Source organism: Oncorhynchus clarkii, chromosome 17, assembly GCF_045791955.1.
Source record: "Oncorhynchus clarkii lewisi isolate Uvic-CL-2024 chromosome 17, UVic_Ocla_1.0, whole genome shotgun sequence".
Classification (NCBI taxonomy): domain Eukaryota; kingdom Metazoa; phylum Chordata; class Actinopteri; order Salmoniformes; family Salmonidae; genus Oncorhynchus; species Oncorhynchus clarkii.
Window position 1 is genome coordinate 64292255 of NC_092163.1, and position 22226 is coordinate 64314480.

The following is a 22226-nucleotide window of genomic DNA, read 5'->3' on the forward strand; positions in this document are numbered from 1 at the left end:
GGCCCCTCAGGGGTGCGTGCTCAGTCCTGTCCTGTACTCCCTGTTCACCCATGACTGCATAGTCAAGCACGATGCCAACACCATCATTAAGTTTGCAGACGACACAACAGTGGTAGGCCTGATCGCAGGGCCGGACACGCCATATGCGTGGAGCAGGTTGAGAGCTGGAAGTTCCTTGGTGTCCACATCACCAACAAACTATCATGGTCCAAACACACCAAGACAGTCAAGAAGAGGGCACTACAGCGCCTATTCCCTCTCAGGAGACTGAAAAGATTTGGCATGTGTCCTCAGAAGTTCTACAGCTGCACCATCGAGAGCATCCTAACTGGTTGCATCACCACCTGGTATGGTAACTGTTCAGCCTCTGACCACAAGGCACTATAGTGGGTAGTGCGTACGGCCCAGTACATCACTGGGGCCAAGCTTCCTGCCATCCAGGACCTCTATACCAGGTGGTGTCAGTGGAAGGCCCTAAAAATTGCCAAAGACTCCAGCCACCCTAGTCATAGACTGCTCTCAATTCTACTGCAGGCCAAATGTTCCAAAAGTCTAGGTCCAAAAGGCTTCTTATTTATTTTTTTACTTCAGTTTATTTTAGTAAATACTTTCTTCACACTTGTTTTTCTTAACTGCATTGTTGGTTAAGGGCTTGTAAGTAAGCATTTCACTGTATGGTCTACATGGCGTGTGACAAATACAATTTGATTTCATTTTTGATTTGATCATTGACAAACTTGTTTTCAATTGCAAGTATATCCTATTTTCAGACACTGAAAGGCTTCTGCTATTAAAATATTGTATTTGTTTTCAATTGTACATGGCACAAATTGGGGTACATGCTTTTGGACCCAACTAGTGGTTTTACATTATTAAGTTGTGCTTTAACTACTTTGACAGGAAAGAAAGGCATGCAAAGATTGAGATTATCAGTAGGGTTTAAACTGGCTCATGATGAGCAATTTTGGTACTGAAAACAAGTTTATTTACAGTTGACTGTCTCTTGTAGAAGTTCTACCATGTTCCGTCATAGCATTCATCAGGAACGACTATAATGATCTACTATAATTACTAAATTGCTAATAACTCCAACTAATGCTGAATGAATGCTGTCTGAAACGGTATTGTATGGGGGTAAAGGGATCTTCCTAATTATTCATTGCATCAACAGTACCATGTCTCTGCCACCAGAGAGAGCCGTAGCCTTGGTTATATCAACATGGCATATGGTGTGCTCTATTGTGTCGGTCTTCAAATCCTCTGAGACTCGAGGACTTAACCATTTCATATCGTCTGTTTACCACAACAGTCCAGTTTCTCAAATTCATGGGAGGCTTGATATATACAATGTACACAATTAGAGTCATTTGATGTCCTTTTCAGGTCATTTCTGTAATCCCAGGAGGGCAGAATGTTTCCTAAACCAAAAGCATGCTGGGTAAAGTCATCTTGGCTGTCATAGTGGCTGACAAAAGGTGTAACATTATGTCCCGACACATATTGAATTAAAATGTAATTAGATTATTAACTTAGAGTATGCCATTAGTGATTACCTTTAATCAAAATTATATAAAAGATAATTAACCTTGTGCTTGTCTGTTTTTAGAGCAACTTCTGTATAATCACTTTTTTCTATCTATAACTGAGGCAGACATGATGCATGCATTCCAGTCATACTAATGCTTTGTGCATTAACCTTTTTTGGCTGATAGGTCACGGTTTTTAAATTCTTGTTTTACAGCTCAGATAAGGTGGACAGTGTTTGTGTCAGTGCTTGTGAGCGAGTGTTCACATGTGCTGGGGAATTCCTCTCACCTATAACATCAACAATGTAAATTCACACAGGAAATCTTGCTGAAATCTTTAGCAATAAGAAAAGTATTTGGCAAGGGGCACTTGCCCTTTACTTTTGTCAAGTATTTCCGTACCAACCCCACCCTGTCCACCCCCCCAACTGACCCCACCCTGTCCACCCCACACTGATCCCTTATTGAACAGCATAGACTGGGTGAGACGGACAGTAACAGCCACCTCCATTGATTATTGGATTTGTATCCATCACCCTGTGGATTTGTATTGGCTCCCTTGGTGCCTGGGTGCTGAGATATTGACTGCTTCTATCTGTAGCCTAAGTCACACATTTGCAATGACATTCATTAGAGGGTGATTTGAAGAGCACACATAGCGAGGTAGGCACACTCATCCTCTGTGCAGTTTTACTCAAATTGTTTTAATACTAGTTTCAAATGTAGGGTTTATAATGCCAACATAAATGTTAAGGCAGTTTCTGGTCACCACAACCTTCTGGTTTGCCTAGTGTTTAATTAATGTGACAGATTGAAATGGCTTTCCTGATTCCTAAAGTAAACCTCTCAATTACACACACACACACACACACACACACACTTCTCTCTGTTATCAGCCTGAATAACTTGGTCTAAGCATTTAATTTCAGAAGGCTACTAACTGTTAAAACACCCTGACATATACATACTGATAAAACCTGCTCATTTGGCTGAATCCTGCTTTGTTTAACTGTCCCCTGTCTTGATGAATCCTGTTTTTAATCTCTGCTTTATTTTCCATGAAGGGATGCAGGGGTAGTCACTGCACTGGAGAGGGAGTGTTCTGCCTCAGGCTACGAAACGTAGATAATAAATGTTCAAGTCATTGGAAAATAAAGTGATTCTAAAGCATGTAGTCAGGTTTAATGCTGTTGTTCTGTGGTTGTTTGGGTGGGTGAGTAAGATGGCACGTATCATGGTTCAAATGCACGGAATTCTGTTACTTCCTTGCCTTCAAATGCTGATGACTCAGGCGGAGGGTATTGTTGATAGACTCTCTATGCTAACTGCATGCTCTGCATTTACACACTGTCCAACAACAGCATGACTGCTATTTTTAGATGAGTCCAGCTGCTCCCCTGCACCACCCTTTAACCAGCTATTCACCAATGATTTATAGGAAGAGTCCATGTGAAACAGTTGTGGTGTTGGGACACATGTTAGGTTTGTAAGAGCAGTGCCAGCTAAGATTGGTCAGGCCTCATTAATGGTGATACTTATTAGAAAAGTGAATATGAAAACTATATGAAAATATGAAAACTATATATAGGCCTATGCTTTACATATTTTCAAACTTACAACATTTACTATTTTTATTTGTAATGTGTAAGTACCAGGAGAAATCCCTCAAAGTGACAACTGTTGTTATGTTGCTGTTGTCCTTGCTGTCGTGGAAGTGCTGGCTCCGGTTCTGCAGATACACACTTACTGAGGTCAGACAGGGAACAACCATGTTTTAGACCTCTAACACTTGTCATATGATGTCACACAGTCACAGTAATGATGAGTCAACAGCACCTGGACCCAACCCAAGTAACACACTTGTGGTCATTCCATGGTATCCAACCCACAGACAAGTCCTTGCACAAAGAGACAACCCCCCACTCCCTGATACTGTAACTGTAGTCCAGTTCCCAGCTAAGGCTTTGCGACAACCTCCCTCTCTCAATGAGACCAGTATACATGATCACACTGGTAGGCAAGGAAACACCTTATCATTCAGTTACGGTCCTTACCACAAACACACACATTCACACACACGCACGTACACACAATACAATGCAGTCAAATACTCTTATTTTACAATGACAAATAGACAACTATTTTTGGCAAAGCATTTGGACAATGTATTCTGTGTGTTCCGCGTGACACCTACTGTGGTGTCTATTTCAGCAGCTCTCTATCCATGTATTGATGCATGCCTTCCATTGATTCAGGCATTGATTTGCCATGTAATCCATTACCCATCTGTCTGTTTCAGCTGGCTTTTAAATGACCAGTCAGACTTAGCTATTAAGGTGAGTGCTGGTGAAGTCCAAAGGTTGGTGATATAGCCAAACAGAGACCGAGGCATGGTGGATAGTGCATGGATAAAGTGATTGAGAAAAGAGTGGATTGAAATGGACATATCAACATAAAAGGGATTTCATAGAAATATTTTGTCAACAGTTTATGTGAAATAAAGTCAGAGGAACTAAAATTATTTTGCAATAACTGCTTTTATATTTTTGTTGCCTTAACTAGCCTAGGCCTGCGTCTATGACTGTGTTTACACAGGCAGCCCAATTCTGATCTTTTTCCACTAATTGGTCTTTTGACCAATCAGATCAGACATTTTCCCCCCAAAATCCGAATTGGACTGCCTGTGTAATCGCAGCCCTTGACACTGGCCTAGGCTAGTTAAGGCAACAGGCTGCCACTGAGAAAGTAGAGTCCAGTTAACAGAGGATAAACTTTGACCCTGTTACTGAGGCCAGTCAATCCACAGTGGGGTCAAGTGGTGGGTGTGCCGTATTGGATGGATTCATGGCTAATGGGATTGATATCATTACTCCTTTAGATGGTCAATTATTTGTTTAATTAACTGAGATGGACCTTGGATAATTGAACTATTGACTGGCCTCTCAGTAACATTTGTCTTTCATAATAACGAGTGGTGCAGATAAAGCTACTGATCCTGGTGTCCTACATGTGTGGTTCAGAACAGTATGGGCTTGTTTGAGAAGCATACTGAAATGTGACTAATTCTTGAGTGATCTGGTGCACTCATTGCATAAATCGAATCAGGACCCAATTTTCCTTTGGTTTTATTTTCCCTTTATACAGTATATAGTATAAACCTCGCTATAACCCTAAATTATATTATGTTGGAGGAGCTCCAAAAACAACAATGAAACAACCATTTCTAACCATTAAGCATTTTCTGCATGTCAGTCTGCTGGTTGCATGTCTGCAGCTGTCTCAATAATGCTGACAATGCAGCCAGTTTCTGCCCAACACCACACTGTCTCTGTATGTGAACTTGGATTTAGCTCAAGGGTACATCCACCCAGCTAATGTGATGTTGCTGGAAGAAGGAAACAAATTGGGCTGACATCTCATACAGTAGCTTGTCTTGATTGTGTGATGGCTACCGCTGCTAATGTGTTACGATGGGTAGACCTGCGCAGGGAGAGGGGTGCAGGAGTGGGGGAAGGGGCACAGACTGCAAGATCAGCACAACTGGAATTGCATTGATTCAGTTAACTGCAGAGTTGGCGCTTGATGTGGAATTCTGTTTATCGGGGGAGGTTTACACGATGGTCTCCATTTTGTTCTCATTTCTTACACTGTAGCCATAATCATCCTATGCTCTATTACTTACAGTAAGCAGTAGCGTAGCACAATGTGGTATAGCTGCACACGAGATAGGATTAGTGTAATACAATGATGTGTGGGTGATGTTGATTAAATGTTTTTGGTGGTAAAAAGAAATGCCTGTAATGCATTTTCCCAAGGTCTTTATTTCCTAACGAGCACATAATTCATGCATTAATTGATTAAAGGCCTTAATCTGCTGCAAGTGTGCCTCTCTGTCAACAATATTTAGCATAAAGACTGTGGGGCTGTCCTTTATGCTGGAAGGGTCTGATACTAGTGCGCTATTTCAGTTTGTCACAAGGAGACAAAGAGACATTTTAGGAAAAATCTTTCCCAGCGACCTAACCCACCCCCCTCTTTCTCTCTCTCCATCTAGCTGAAGGGATTTCTGTGCCTGAAGGTTTATTCTGATTGCCTCATATATTCCTTCCAGTTTGTAATTTTGCTGATCCAAACATTTCTCATATTTCAATATTCTTATCATCCAGCAGCAGAAAAATGATACATTTTATGTCTGTCTAATAAGTGTGACTATGAGTCAATATTAAGGAGGGACAGGTAATAGTAGTAATCGCAGTTAGTAGTAGACGTGGTTCTGGACTCAATGATTTTATACAGAGTCAGCAAGGGTGTGATGTCAACCATCTCTCAGGGATGTGGTTCCATAGTCTTCTATTGGAAGCTTTAATCTTAATTGAGAGCATCACACATTGATATTCCAAAGGCCTCTCTGCCCTTCCCCTCTCAGCTACTTTCATTTAGAGGATAGCCGCACTGCACTAGAGCATGGGGAGTGCTTTGTCAGAGAGCCAAGAGGCCAAAGGCAAGGTCAACTCTTCTTTATAATGGCGGGTGACTAGGAAAGGTGGAATCGCTGCTTTGATGATGCTGCTGGTTTCTCTATTGGAATCTTCTGAACTTAGTGCAGCGCACGGCTAAATGTTACTTTTCTCCTTTCTCTTTCATCCATTATTGTCCTCTTGTTGGAATTGAATGATACATTTTGCCATAATCAAATGTTAGAGACTTTGAGAGTGTTTGTGTGTACTGACTGTAGTTGATGAGTTATAAACAAACAGCTTTTCCCCACAATGCAAGCCAAGGCCAAGGACAATGGAGAGTGCCAGTAATAAACAAATCATTTCCATAAATGTGTAAGTCAAAGCTAGTTCATTATAGCCAGTGGGATGATCTGATGCTGAGTATCTGTGTTATGTCTGTCTGTCTGGCACAGCTCCCTGTAACATATTGTCACATGACACAATAGGCTAATTTCCCAAAAATCAGTTTTGGGGTTTTGTTGTCGAAGCGCTGAATAATGGTTTACCTTTGAGGCTGCACAATTTCAGTCCCTTTGTAAACGTACTTGAGCAGGGTTTTTAGCATTGATGACAGAATATAGGAGTGCATTGTCTTGGGTTACAAGCAGAGAGCCCCTTATTGGCATGTTAACTGTATTAAACACCACAATGGGTGCAGTTCCGCTCTTTAATCCCCAAACGCCTCTGTAGAGTGACAGAACAGACCCATATCTGCCCTGTAGATCAAGGCAGTGATAAGTCACCTGTCAGGCCGGGGAGCGAGGTGTGGGACTGTAGCTCTCTCTCCACTCCTGAGGGAAGGCTCGTTCTGCCGCTTTTCCAGTGAAACACACACACACACACACACACACACACACACACACACACACACACACACACACACACACACACACACACACACACACACACACACACACAGAGACTGTTTAACAGTGTTAATATCACAACCAGGGGAGTCACAGCTGAGTTGACAGCCCCTATCTGTGGGACTGAGGACTGAGCTCTCCCCTGTGTCTCAGGCTCCAGCCTCAGCCCACTGCTGACACCGATACTGGTAGGCTATACAGAGATAGAGCCAGAGATAGTTATGTATGTGTGTGTCAAAATAGCCGTGGGGGCCGGTGAGTTTAGAAACATGAAGAGTGTGGGAGACGGTGTATGTGCCTGACAGAAAGAGAGCCAAACAACTACAACATTTCCATATCTTGTTTCAGTAAAAAATAATAATAAACTAATCAGTGAGGTGTTAAATTGATACAATAAATAATGAGTGTGTCAACATTTCCACAAACAAACACATAGAGATGAAGCGATGTGTTTCCTTATCTACTTATGAATTTAAATTGGTTTTTGGATTAGCCTTAACAGGATTAGAACTTCAAAACGTATTATTCTGCTCTGTCTCCCCTTTGTGTAACTAGTCAATGTGTAAAGTTGAAATGACAGTCACAACTACTTGTGGGGGGAGTCTCGGGGTTGATTTGAACAGGTTTAGCAAGTGATCAGTGATAGAAGCTGCTCCTATTTCAAAGTGTCTCCCCTGATGCTGTGCGTAAGCCCAATGTCCCTGCTTTACACTTCCACCAGAAACCACAACTGCCACACAGTTCCAGTCATCATAGTCAACTAGTGAACGCAAAGCAGGATGAGGACTCTGTCAGATGTGTTCGACACGATATTGAGAAGTCACAATTTGGGAGGCGAGGGGGAGTTCATTTTAACTCAGAAATCAATGAACTCTATATAAACCAAATTGTATTGAAAGCCTGTTATTGTATCAATAAGTAGTAGCATAGTTTGTATCTCACCTGTTAGGTGACCTAGATACGACATTTCTGGGTTGTCCTAAATATCCAAAGGATTTGCAGATGTATTTTTATCTTCATGTGAGAAACACAAAGCAGCCAAAGGAGCCTAATATGATCTTGAATCCAGGCATGAACACTTTCCTGGCACGCAAGCTTAAAATTAGAGCTTCATTTTTTCAACGATCTACATAAAATACAATTTTTTAAATGTATTTTTATTAATGAAAAATAATATATCTTAATTAGATAAGTATTCACCCCCAAAGTCAATAAATGTTAGAAACACCTTTGGCAGCGATTATAGCTGTAACTCTTCTTGGGGAAGTCTATTAGAGTTTTACACACCTGCACTGTGCAATACTTGCCCAATATTCTTTTAAAAATTCTTCAAACTCTGTCAAGGTGTTGGGGACCATGACTAGACAGCAAACGTCTCTTGCCATAGATTTTCAAGCAGATTTAAGTGAAAACTGTAACTTGGCCGCTTAGGAACATTCACTGTCTTCTTGGTAAGCAACGTTCGTGTAGATTTGGCCTTGTTGTGGATTATTTACTGCCAAAAGGTGAATTCCTCTCCCAGTGTCTGGAGTTTTATTACTGTAATACACAAGGTATACACCGTCCAACCAAATTCTTACTTGCAGGGTCCTTGTCGACAATGCAACAACAATAATAAATAAGGAAATATAAGAATAATAAGTATAATAGTGGAAGGCACAATTTATAGTCCAATATTTATACGTCTTAAAGGGAAGCGGAGATTGGGGGGAAATGTTAAAATTGTGCAGCATTTAGCAACCATAGTCTAACTCTGGTAGCAACAGTTGAGTGTGTGTAGCATGAACGTACACTAAGTGTAAAAAACATTAGGATCACCTGCACTTTCCATGACACGACTGACGATGTCATGAAACCTATGCTCCCTTATTTATGTCACCTTCATGTCACCTAAAAACACTTCATCACTGTAGATGAAGAGGAGGAAATGGAGGAGACAAGGTAAAGAAGTAATTTTAAGCCTTGAGACAATTGTGACATGGATTGTGTATGTGTGCCATTCAGAGGGTGAATGGGCAAGACAAAATATTTACAGTGCATACTGAGAGTATTCAGACCCCTTGACTTTTTCCACATTTTGTAACATTACAGCCTAAAATAGATTAAGTATTTTTTTCAGACCCTTTGCTATTAGACTTGAAAATGAGCTCAGGTGCATCCTGTTTCCATTGATCATCTCTGAGATGTTTCTACAACTTGATTGGAGTCCACCTGTGTTAAATTCAATTGATTGGACATGGTTTGGAAAGGCACACACCAGTCTATATAGTGCATTCGGAAAGTATTCAGAACCTTTTACTTTCCCCACATTTTGTTACGTTTCCTCATCAATCTACACACAATACCCCATAATGACAAAGCAAAAACAGGTTTTTAGACATTTTTGTTAATTTATTAAAAATATAAAACTGAAATATCACATTTACATAAGTATTCAGACCCTTCACTCAGTACTTTGTTGAAGCAACTTTAGTAGCATTTACAGCCTTGAGTCTTCCTGGGTTTGACGCTACAAGCTTGTCACACCTGTATTTGGGGAGTTTCTCAAATGTTGTATTTTTTTATACATTTTGCACAAAGAAAAATTAAACTGTTTTTGCTTTGTCATTATGGGGTATTGTGTGTAGATTGATGAGGAAAAAGACAGTTTAATCAATTTTATAATAAGGCTGCAACGTAACAAAATGTGGAAAAAGACAAGGGGTCTGAAGACTTTCCGAATGCACCGTAAGTGCCATTGAAATGGGTATGGTAGTAGGTGCAAGGCACACTAGTATGAGTGTGTCAAGAACTGCAACGCTGCTTGGGTTTTCACGCTTGACAGTTTTCCGTGTGTATCAAGAATGGTCCACCACCAAAAGGACATCCAGCCAACTTGACGCAACTGTGGGAAGTATTGGAGTCAACATGGGCCAGCATCCCTGTGGAACTTTTTCGACATCTTGTAGAGTCCAAAATGGGTAGTGCAACTGTACACTCGGTGTGTGTGTGTGTGTGTGTGGTGGAAGTAGCTATAGGATGACGCGCTCATTGTAATAGCTGGAATGGAATTGATGGAACGATATCAAGCAAATCAAACATATGGAAAACACATTTGACTCTGTTCGATTTACTCCATTCCAGCCATTTCAATTAGCCATCCTCCTATAGCTCCTCCCACCAGCCTCCACTGGTGTGTGTGTGGATGTGTGGATGTCTGTGTGGGTGTGTACGTGAAAGAGTGCATCTATGCTAAGGTGCGGAGAATCAGAGCAGGTTTTCAGTCCAGTTCAAGTGTTCAGCAGTCTGATGGTTTGTAGATAGAAACTCTGAGCCTGTTGGTATCAGATCTCATGCTCCGATACTGTCTGTCTGACGGTAAGGGAGTGAACATCTCATGGCTTGGATGTGTCATGTCCTTGATGATGTGGGGGGCCTTCCTCAGGTACCATTTCTAGTAGATGTCCTGGATGGGTACACGCTGGAGGGTCTGTCCTGGACAGGGTAATTCCCGCACCACGCCGTGAAGCAACTGGTCAGAATGCGCTCAATGATGCAGCAGTAGTATTCGATCAATTTCTTCAGCCACCTTAGGAAGTAGAGATATTGTTGCACCCTCTTGACAAGAGTGGTGGTGTTGTTGTTTCGGCCATGTCCATAGCGATGGACAACTGGCAACTTCCGTGGATCTGTTGGAGCGTTAGGCAAACTGGAGTGGGTCCACTGTGCCTGGCATGCTGGCCTTGATGTGGGCCATGACCAGCCTCTTCGAAGCACTTCATGATGACCGGGGTGAGTGCTACGGGGCAACAGTCATTTTGGCATGTCACACTGTTTTTCTTGGGCACTGGGATGATGGTGGTATCCTTGAAGCAGGTGGGGACTACAGCCTGGGACAGGGACAGGTTGAAGATGTCAGAGCAGCGACAGTCTTCCTGGATGGCTCGGTATTGTCTGACTCGAAACGAGCATGAATGTGTTAAGCTCATCTGGGAGGTAGACTTCGGTGGGCACCACACAGCTGGATTTGCCTTTGTAGTCCGTGACATGCGTCGCGAGTCTGAGTTGTTTGAATCTATATTGTCTTTTTGCATCCCTAATGGATTTGCGGAGTTCGTACCTGCTTTCCTTGAACTCGTTGCATGCCACAGAGTGATCGGGATGTAAAGCATTTTGCCTATGCCTAGCTCCATTCCATTAATTTTTATCCAGAAAACCTCCTCAGTCTTTGCCGATGTCAAGCCTACCCATACCATGATTCAGCCACTACCATGCTTGAAATTAGGGAGGAGGTTACTCAGTAATGTTTTGTTGGATTTGCCCCAAACATAAGGCTTTGCATTTAGGCCAAAAAGTATATTATTTTGCCATGTTTTTTTGCAGTATTACATTAGCATCTTGTTGCACACAGGATCCATGTATTCTCTCTCTATATTTTTTTTTACTCTGTCATTTAAGTAATTATTGTGGAGTCACTACAATGTTGTTGATCCATCCTCCCATCATAGCCATTCAACTCCATTGCTGTTTTAAAATTACCAATGGCCTCATGGTGACATCCCTGAGCGGTTTCCTTCCTGTTCTGCAGCTCTGTTCAGAAGGATGACTGTACCTTTGATTGTGTCTGAGTGGTTTAATACATCATCCACGGCATAATTATTAACTCACGATGCGTAAAGAGAAATTCAATATCTGATTTGTTATTGTTAACCATCTACCAATGACTGCCCTTCTTTATGAGGTTTTCGAAAAGCACCCTGGTCTTTGTAGTTGAATCTGTGCCTGAAATTCAATACTTGGCTGAGGGACCTTACAGATGTCATATGTTTGTGGGACAGAGGAAGGGGTAGTCATTCAAAAATCATGTCAACCCCTATTATTTCACACAAAGTCCATGTAACTTATTTTGTTGATATGTTAAGCCAAATTTCACTCCTGGACTAATTTTGGCTTGCCTAAACAAAGGGGGCAAAAATGTATGCAATGGCTATATTTTAGTTATTCATTGTTATTCATTTGTAAAAATGTGTAGAATGTTCTTTTCACTTTGATATTCTGGAGTATTTTGTGTAGATCAATGACAAAAAAAATCACAATCAAAAATCACAAAAATGACAAATTATTTTCCCACCATATGTTTTGTTAGGTAAAAGTACCATACGTTTAGTGGCTGATTTCACTTAGTGGCTGATTTCACTTATCATAATAGTATATCTGTGGCTGACTTCTTGGACATCATTTATCTCACCAGTTATGTTGGTTAAGTGAGTGTTTGGGAGAAAGACAGTTGGAAATTCCCACAACAATGGAGCCCTCTTGAGCGTTCCAGAACACCTGACAGGGATAGGTTAAGGTCAAACGGTGTGGGGTCACATGCCAGGGGTCTGTAAACCCCTGTTACACAGTTACACAACATATTGTCTGTGAGGGATGCAGGATCACTGCTCAGCCACATGTGGGCATGGTATCCCCTTCTCTATTCTAGCACGCCCTTTGTCATGTCAACAGATTTGTATTAACAGGAATGAGGCTCTGTATCTTGTGTTTGCGCATGCTATCAAGTAAGATAGCATACAAAAAGAAAAGTGGACAGTGGAGATAAATAAAAAGGAAGGGGAGAAGAACATTTAATTAATATTTCAACTGTTTTCCCCAAAATCTGCTTACCACTTCGAAAGAACATGGTCATTCAACTTTCAATCTTCTCATTCGTTTTCCTACTCTGGGAAAATACTGCTTGGGTTTTTCTTCTTTCTGTTGTTAAAATCTTAGAACAAAGTACTTCCTGTATCTTAACCACAAAAAGGGAAAACAAATACTTAAGCATAATGTATAAAGGATGACTTGGCCTTAAATATAACTCTTATAGGCTCTATGCTGTGTCAATGAAAAGCCCTCCTCCATGCAGTTAGACCACAGCACAGAATTGGTTTGCGTCTGGTTGCTTTAGTTGTTTGTTTTAGCCAGACTTTAATGATGGTGAGAAAACTGGGTTTGGAATCAAAGAATGGGTGTGGGTATGGGAAAAGCAAGCATTTCATCTGTTATGACTGTGTTGGAAGAAGAGAAGGAGGAAGGAAAAATATGTCAAGAAGAAACCAGAGGGAGGAGTGGCCTTGAGGCCTTTTTGGCTCTTCTGAGAAACACAAACTTTTGATAAAAATGGAGAGAGAGGAGAGGTATGACACATTGGAGAAGTTAACATGACACATTGGTCTTGGATGGACACACCCAACTCCCAGATAGTACATCTTAGCACCCAACTGCCAATAGAACTTTATCTAAAATATAGCAAGACGCCAAGACCAAACTCATGGTAATGACACCCAGAGTAACTCACTAAATTACCATTTTATTTATTTATTTATTGAACCTTTATTTAACCAGGTAGGCTAGTTGAGAACAAGTTATCATTTACAACTGTGACTTGGCCAAGATAAAGCAAAGCAGTGTGACACAAACAACAACACAGAGTAACACATGGAATAAAAAAATATAGCAATAATACAATATAAAAAGTCTATATACAGTGTGTGCAAATGAGGTAGGATAAGGGAGGTAAGGCAATAAATAGTCCATAGTGGCGAAATAATTACAATATAGCAATTAAACACTGGAGTGATAGATGTGCAGAAGATGAGTGTGCAGGTAGAGATACTGGTGTGCAAAGGAGCAAAATATATCAAATAAATAGCAGTATGGGGGATGAAATAGTTGGATGGGCTATTTATAGATGGGCTATGTACAGGTGCAGTGATCTGAGAGCTGCTCTGACAGCTGGTGCTTAAAGCTAGTGAGGGAGATATGAGTCTCCAGCTTTAATAATTTTTTCAATTTGTTCCAGTCATTGGCAGCAGAGAACCGGAAGGAAAGGCGGCCAAAGGAGGAATTGGCTTTGGGGGTGGCCAGTGAGATATACCCGCTGGAGCGCGTGCTATGGGTGGGTGCTGCTATGGTGACCAGTGAGCTGAGATAAGGCGGGGCTTTACCTAGCAAAGACTTATAGATGACCTGGAGCCAGTGGGTTTGGCGACGAATATGAAGCGAGGGCCAGCCAACGAGAGCATACAGGTCGCAGTGGTGGGTGGTATATGAGGCTTTGGTGACAAAACGGATGGCACTGTGATAGACTGCATCCAATTTGCTGAGTAGAGTGTTGGAGGCTATTTTGTAAATGACATCGCCAAGGTCAAGGATCGGTAGGATAGTCAGTTTTACGAGGGTATGTTTGGCAGCATGAATGAATGATGCTTTGTTGCGAAATAGGAAGCCGATTCTAGATTTAATTTTGGATTGGAGATGCTTAATGTGAGTCTGGAAGGAGAGTTTACAGTCTAACCAGACACCTAGGTATTTGTAGTTGTCCACATATTCTAAGTCAGAACCGTCCAGCGTAGTGATGCTGGACGGGCGGGCAGGTGTGGGTAGCGATTGTTTGAAGAGCATGCATTTAGTTTTACTTGCATTTAAGAGCAGTTGGAGGCCACGGAAGGAGAGTTGTATGGCATTGAAGCTCGTCTGGAGGTTAGTTAACACAGTGTTCAAAGAAGGGCCAGAAGTATACAAAATGGTGTCGTCTGCATTAACGTGGATCAGATCACCAGCAGCAAGAGCGACATCATTGATGTATACAGATAAAGGAGTCGGCCCGGGAATTGAACCCTATGGCACCCCCATAGAGACTGCCAGAGGTCCGGACAACAGGCCATCCGATTTGACACACTGAACTCTGTCTGAGAAGTAGTTGGTGAACCAAGCGAGGCAGTCATTTTAGAAGCCAAGGCTGTTGAGTCTGCCGATAAGAATGTGATGATTGACAGAGTCGAAAGCCTTGGCCAGGTCGATGAATGATGAGTGCTCTATTGGGCATAAGGCTAATTGTTTTTTCCAGACGTGTTTACTGTCAAAGTGAAGTTTCGTATTCACTCTTTATTGTAAGAAGATGAGCAATTTTCCGGTAAATCTATATTTTACCTTCGTTTCTACCAAAGAATGACAGATGGTGAGCAAGTTTCCTCTTTACTTCTAAATTGCACAATCTTGTCTTTAAAGGAAGTCCCTCCCTAAATCTGGGGTTAGTCATACAAACCAAAGGACGCCTGTGACTAGACTTCTTAATGTTAATGTACTGCACATATGAATGCAGCCTTTAGGATAAACAACTGACAAGACATTTAAGTCACTGTCCAGCATAGCTAACCCCAGCAGCAGAGAAGGATCTAACCCTGTTCCATACACACAAACAGACATGCACATACGCCAGGCAGTCACACATACTAACATTTGTTGTGACACTCTACCTTCTTATTCATTCTCACTGTCACATCATCCTAATCTTAATTAGAGTTCTGCTTTATTATTGAACCATGAGGAAACAGCTATTTAGCTTTACAACAACAGCCTACTTGCCAAACGCCTCAGTGACTTCAGGATGTCAGTCTCATTACTTCAAACACTAAACAGCTGTGCATAAGACCACACAGTTTCGGGACTTGCTTTGCAGTTTGTGTTGAACTCAACAGGGTGCAAACAACACTGAGAGCCCCAACTCTGCCCTTGCCGTCCAGATACAGAACCAGAACCAGTGCCAGGGCTGTGAAAAGGGAAGAGGCAGTCAAGGGGGAACAGCCTGAGTTAACCTCCGTGGCTCATGTTTCTACTGGGCACTAATGGAGGCCTGTCATCGTTATGGACTGAAACAGGAGGGCGCCTGCCAGCTGCGTGACCCCCATAAAACAGAGCAGGAAATCCTAGCAGGGGAACGAGAGTGAGGGACAGAGGAACTCCTACTAGTTTTTTTCTCTCCTTCAACCACTCTCTCTTTCTTCTCTCTGTTATCTCTCACATGACCAGTTTCAATCTTTGACCTCCAGCTTACTGCTGCTGCACTCTGTTCATTAAGCACTACATGGATTAACTTTCATGTTCCCCTCTCTGCCAATCAACTGCCATGTCACCTCTATGAATAGAAAAAAAGAGAAACCACTGTTTACTGTAATAACTGTCAGGAGTTTCAGAAGCACAAGGGTAGGAATTGGACACAATATTATTTTAGGTCTCTGTACAATTGATTTAACTGTTACATTGTACTCATGTCTGGATTTCGATCTGATATTCAAATTATATAGATACCCCCCCATTTAATTATTGTTACAGTTGTTGAGGGCCTTTAAACTGTGAATTACTTTATGCAGAACATCACCTTTGCTCTGTCTCTAAAGTCCATGGTCAGTAATCTGACAGGACTTTGTCACATCCCTCTCAGAAGTGCTCAGTGAGACGTGACTGGGGGGATCCTTATCAGATCTTCAGTGACTCACGCCTGCAAACACGCAGTAAACAGTATCGTCTCCTGACACTCTATGACATCAAACCAGATAGCTTGCGACCTTTATTACAACACTGGAGCTACACATTAATCTGAATCATGAGTGTCCTCTGCTGAAGCCTGCTAAGGCCGTCATGTGATAACCTGGGACATTTACAGTAGTACCAACATAATTACAATACAACCCTTTAAAATGTGGCCATCTTGGCTTGAAGACGTGTATTTTATGGTATGCCCAAGGGACTAGCTTTAGGAACAAGAGAAACTTAAGACTTGAGAGACTTGACTAATACATTTAGGATCATGCAGTACTTTCAACAATGAACCTAATGTACATGTTTGTGTGTGTGCATGAGTGCATGTGTGCATGTGCATGCACAATCTGTGAATTATTCAGACTGTCACAACTCTGCACAGATAGGACTGGACATCCTGAGCGGAAACCACAAGCTGCATTTTCCTGCACTAAACAACCCGCTCTCACAAAGAGTCACTTGACTGGACCCTCATATAGGAAGTGAAAGAGGAACCCCCCCTATTTCATCCTCTACTCCACTCTTTGCTCTGCTGTTCATGTGAAGTCACAGATAGACAGGTCATCTGAACCAGCCTCATCCATTGCACAATAACAATGGTTAAGTTGGAAATAACTGGCTCTGACTGGTAACGTCCTGCTGCTGTAGAGGTCAAATGTCTGGTCAGTGGATGGTATTATCATAGAAATATCCTCAGCAAGCAGTTGAATAATGAGAAATAATAATTTTACTGGAACTGTTGGCAGGAGAGGGATTAGTTATAATGTTATGCCAAGGTCTTGCATTTCTGATGTATGGGTTTAGCTAAATAATGGGTATGACTGTGAGAACGGCGGTGGTGGATTGGCTTCATGTTTGAGAAGGAACAGCCCCTTTTGCCCCGCACCCCTCCTTTACTGACGCCCCTGGCTGTGTTCATTGGTGACACTGCAGCCTGGCGGCCTGCATTCCTGTGCATCTCCCCACACAATGGCGCACATCTCTGACATTCCTCTGTCACCAGTGCCCACTGGGAGCAGCCAGGCCTCTGCAAACCAGCACAAAGCGCCAAGCAGAATTCCATTTGCCTGCGCCAAACCTCATCTCACTGTCACCATCCCTACAACTGAGAGCAGTATCCCTAAATGAATGTTGTCACCTCCGTTTACACATTTTTATTGAGTGACAGAGTTTAAAGTTAAACAGTCTATTGATATTTATTACATTACAAATACAACTAAACCAACTGTAATAAATGATGATGACACTTTAAAATGGTCTACTCTACAGTGATGACCTGCTGGTATCAATGAAGGTTCACCGTTTGTGACATTGAAAGGAGTAAAGGTGACTGATGATGACTGACGATGATTGCCCTTTTTCCTCCCTCTCAACCACTCTTGCTCTCAACTATCTCAATATTTCTCTGTTTCGCTTGATCTCCCATCCATATATTCTATCTCCTCTCCATCTCTCGTCTATTTTCTCTATCCAACATTCTCTCCACTCTCTTCAACTCTCTCTGACGCCACGGAGAAGCAGACACCTTTTCCTCCTGCTGACTCAGTAATCAGCCTGAGGCGGTGGGTTTGAGGTGGGGGTGTTGGTGGCAGAGAGCGAGGCCGCGAGCAAGGAGGGGGAAGTGCTGGGCTCCCACATCAGGCACACTAGCGTATCACATGCAAAGAAAAAAAGCTGGCTAATGGCTTTTACAATGGCACCCTGCAAGCTGTGTTACAGGACCACAAACCGCTGTCTCCTCTCTTCCAACAGTCTACTCCATACTGAACACAGTGACCATGCAGGCAGACATGCACGCACACGTGCACACAGGCACACACACAAACACAAATAAACACATTCTTATGCAGATGAAAGTGTGTGAAAAAATGATTTTCCAGTGGGATTTTGCAAGGTAACTGCACTGGTTATTAGAGTCAATATTTAGATCTTGGGGTGGGTCCATCCCTGATTCACGTATTTCTCCTCCTGTGTGTCACATTGGTGATGGTAAGCTGAAGACGCTACAGACCACTTGATCCTCACCCTGAGCAGTGGGGTGACCTTCCAGGAATCTACCTTCTGTTTTCAGTGGGAAAGTGCCTTTGCACCTGTGCTCTGTTTCTGAGGCAGTTTGCACACTGCACAGAGGGTAAGGTCAACACTGTGAGGTAATATACGAGTGGAGGAGAAACAGTCAGCCAGGTTAAAGGTTAGAGCCAATAGTACCCTACCTGCTCATCTAACTGTGGAGGGAAAAAGAACACACACTGAGACAACACTTCAATCTGTTTTCAATTTATTTTTTAATGCAATTTTATTGTGTCTACTGAACAGCCAGTGGGTATATGTAAATATCATACCAAAAATAACTACACATTTATGTCCCACTTTATTGTGAAAGAATTGCAAATATTGTGTTAGCCTATTTAGGCTACATGGTTGGTACAGTACTGTAGCACTTACAAATGTTAAATATCTTTGCAACTTGCCCAATTTCAGAGATTTTAAATACAATTAGTGTGATAAAACGTGAGGGAAGGCTTAATACAATAAATGAGTTTGTTTGCAAATGTAATAGATGTACAACATTTTATTAAAATCAATATGCAGTCACACCAACCACATTGTACAAATGTGTTTATATTGTGTAATATAAAGTTACACCTGCCTACAGTTTGTAACTACTACATCAATGTTTTAACAACACTTAATATGAAATGGGACTATGGTGCACAATTTCAATTAAACGTATTTCAAGCCATTTCTCTACATATACGACTCTGAGAAGCCCCTTAATCCGGGCTTTCGAGTGGCGGACTAAGGCACTGCATCTCAGTGCTCGAGTCTATACTACTAACCCTGGTTCGATCCAGGGCTTTATCACATCCGGCCGTGATCGGGCGGCGCACAATTGGCCCAGCATCGTCCGGGTTAGGAAGGGTTTGGCCGGGGTAGGCCATCATTGTAAAATAAGTATTTGTTCTTAACTGACTTGCCTAGTTAAATAAAGGTTAAATAAAATAACAAAAATACAAATCTGAACAAGCTTTCAGTACTGAAGTTTGTGATTGCGTTATATACATTTAACTTTTAGATCTACAGAAAGTATTAAATGATCGCCATCATCTCATGGACATTTTATGAAGATACATTCTAAGATCAACTCCACTGCATGTATTGTGAATATGGTTGGTTCTGTGCATTTCAGCACTGTTCACCAGGCAGAAACTGTCACCTTTTGTCCAAGGTGTTTCCTTTTATCATATTAAACCTTTACCAAAACTTGAAAATAACTAAAAAGGTTGGAACAGTTCTAATGAAAAATACCCTATAGAGTTCACCGACAGAGACAAGTGCACAACAATGTGCTGTGCTTGGTGTTTCTCTTTTCCTCTGTTAATGAATGCAGAGGTGACCTGTTTGTCTGAGGAAGAGAGCAGAGGGGAAGCCTGATTTCCACTCATATTATCTCCACCACACAGCCCCAGCCAGCGAGTCTTCAGTGCCTTCACATCCAGGGGTCCCTCAGGAAGCAGCCGTCCATGAAGGTCAAAGGTCAGCACAGAGAAAAAAGACACTCATCCTTTCATTTGTCACGAGCCAAACGAGTGCATTGGTATGGAAAATTGTTTATTATTAGGGGTTCACAGCAAAGCTGTGAAACCTAATGTTATTCTTAGGATTGTTTTTTCCTTGAGATGGTCAAATAACTCAAGCATAGATTGGTAACTTTTTTCTAATTTGGAACACAGAAACTAGAAGCCTTGAGTACTTGGTCAAAAAGAATGGCACCGATTAGCAAATAAGTGCCGCTGTTATAAACAGTCTCACTTAAACCCTCATATCCGCTTCCCTGTGGGATCTAGAGACTTGAAACGTTGTATGTCGCTGTCTTTCTTCAAGCTGAATACATTTGCCTCAAGCACCAAAAAGGTCTATCAGGATAGATTTTCCTCAATCTTCACATTTTTGAAAACCTTTGAAAAAACATATTCTCATGAACTATAAGTCCAAATAAAAACTCGGTATGTAGGCCCATGGTACATCTCTTAACTTAGTTTGAGAAAAGCTATGGGATTGTTTAAGAGATGGCTGAGTTATTAATGAATCAGGAAATCAGATTTCCATTTAAATTCATTATAAATCCACTTCACAATGGACTATCAATTTGAAACCTTTTATGGTCATCAAATACATTACCATGACGAACCATGTTAAGTTTGGCATTGATATCCTAAAAAATAAAGAAACTATGATCAATTCAGTTTTTGGACTATGTCATGCTAATGCTTAAAATAATCATAAAAAATGTTTTCTCGCGGACTAAACGTCAGATTCACACAAAATGTTGTCTTTGAACTCATCACAATAGTCCCTGAAGAGTATGAGAAAATAACATTGATGCATTCAAAGATGGCCACACTATACCAGTAGATGCATATTAGCACATACACTAATATACTAAAATATGCAAAAAATACTTTAAAAATATTATTCTCATGAATCAAAAATCAAAATTATTTGCAAATGTAACACTATTGCTCAAAATCATCTGTAATAATTTTCTCCTCATGAACCATACCTCAGATTCACTTCAGATTTTTTTTTAAATAGACTCATGATTGCACATAAAGGAAGATAGTTCCTACCATCGTCTCACATCAGATACGGCTGTCTGCACTGATCTGTCTAATAACTCGAAAACACTGATGGGATAGCTAAAAAGAAGTCCGGCTACAATATACAAGCTGACATCATCCACTGGGTTAAAAGGGTCAATACATGACACATTTTGATATTTTAAAGAATACAGACAATTTCCAATTCATATTTTGAGTTGATATGCACCATATCCTGTGGATATGCACCATATCTTGGCGTATTCCGAATCCAGATGTTTCTTTTAGATATATATGATATTGGGATTACTCTGAATATCACACATGGACATTTCTTATGCCCGGAAATGACCTCATTCAATATCCTGAGATATGCAACATCCTACTTTCTCTCCTTATGTTGCCAAATATTGACTGTATACATTGCATATTTGTGTTTTCTCAGCACATTCAAGATATGAAGCTATATAGATTCCAGATATCCTTCTCTTGGCTGAGGTCCATCTCCGGATCTTGATAGGCTTTTCGATATGCTGAAATAAGGATGATTTCTGATGCATTTCTGAGTTTTCAGCACACGCTCAATAATTTGACAAATATGAAATCTATATTTTTCTTTCATGCACAAATCATTTTTGGATTCCCCCCGTAAGTCATACATGATATTGACTCATTAGATATCCTGAGATAGGCCTATGTGGACTTCTTATCTTATTTTCTCTATATGCTGAGAAATACTGACATTAGGCCTACATAGTATATTTTCAGCATATACAATGCATATGCTCTTGACTGAGGTTCATAACAGGATCTTGATGTGAATTTTGACATGCTCATGCTTATATGAGTTGAGGACATGCTCAATAATTTGACAAATATTAAATCCATATCATTCTTTCAGACGCTAGCTATAATTTTTGTATTTCCATCTGGATAAAGTAATTTTGAAACCATAAGCACTGTAACTGGTTGCCTAGCAACAAGAATCATGTATTTTCAGCTGTGGAGTTCCAACTGTCATTTTTAAAATTTGGGCACCACAAATTAGTGTGTAGCATTAAACCGTGTTTAGTCGAACTGACAACTGGAGAAACAAGGAAGTGAGAAGCTGTTCAGAAAATACCTCAAAGAAGTTAACGCTAAAGTGAGTAGCTAATTTGAGATGTTTTATTTATCTTAGTAACTAGAATCAAGAATGCTAGCTAATCTGGCCAGTAGCCATTACGATAAAAGCTAACCTGTAGCATAGCTAGTAAACAAATATCGAAATAGCCTCAAGGGAACAGCTAACGTTAACATTTTAAAATGTTTAGGAGTATTTTGTATTAACTTTACTGGTTAATATAAGCTAGGCTATCTAGCTTGTTCCAGTTAGTTTTCTCATGGTGAATG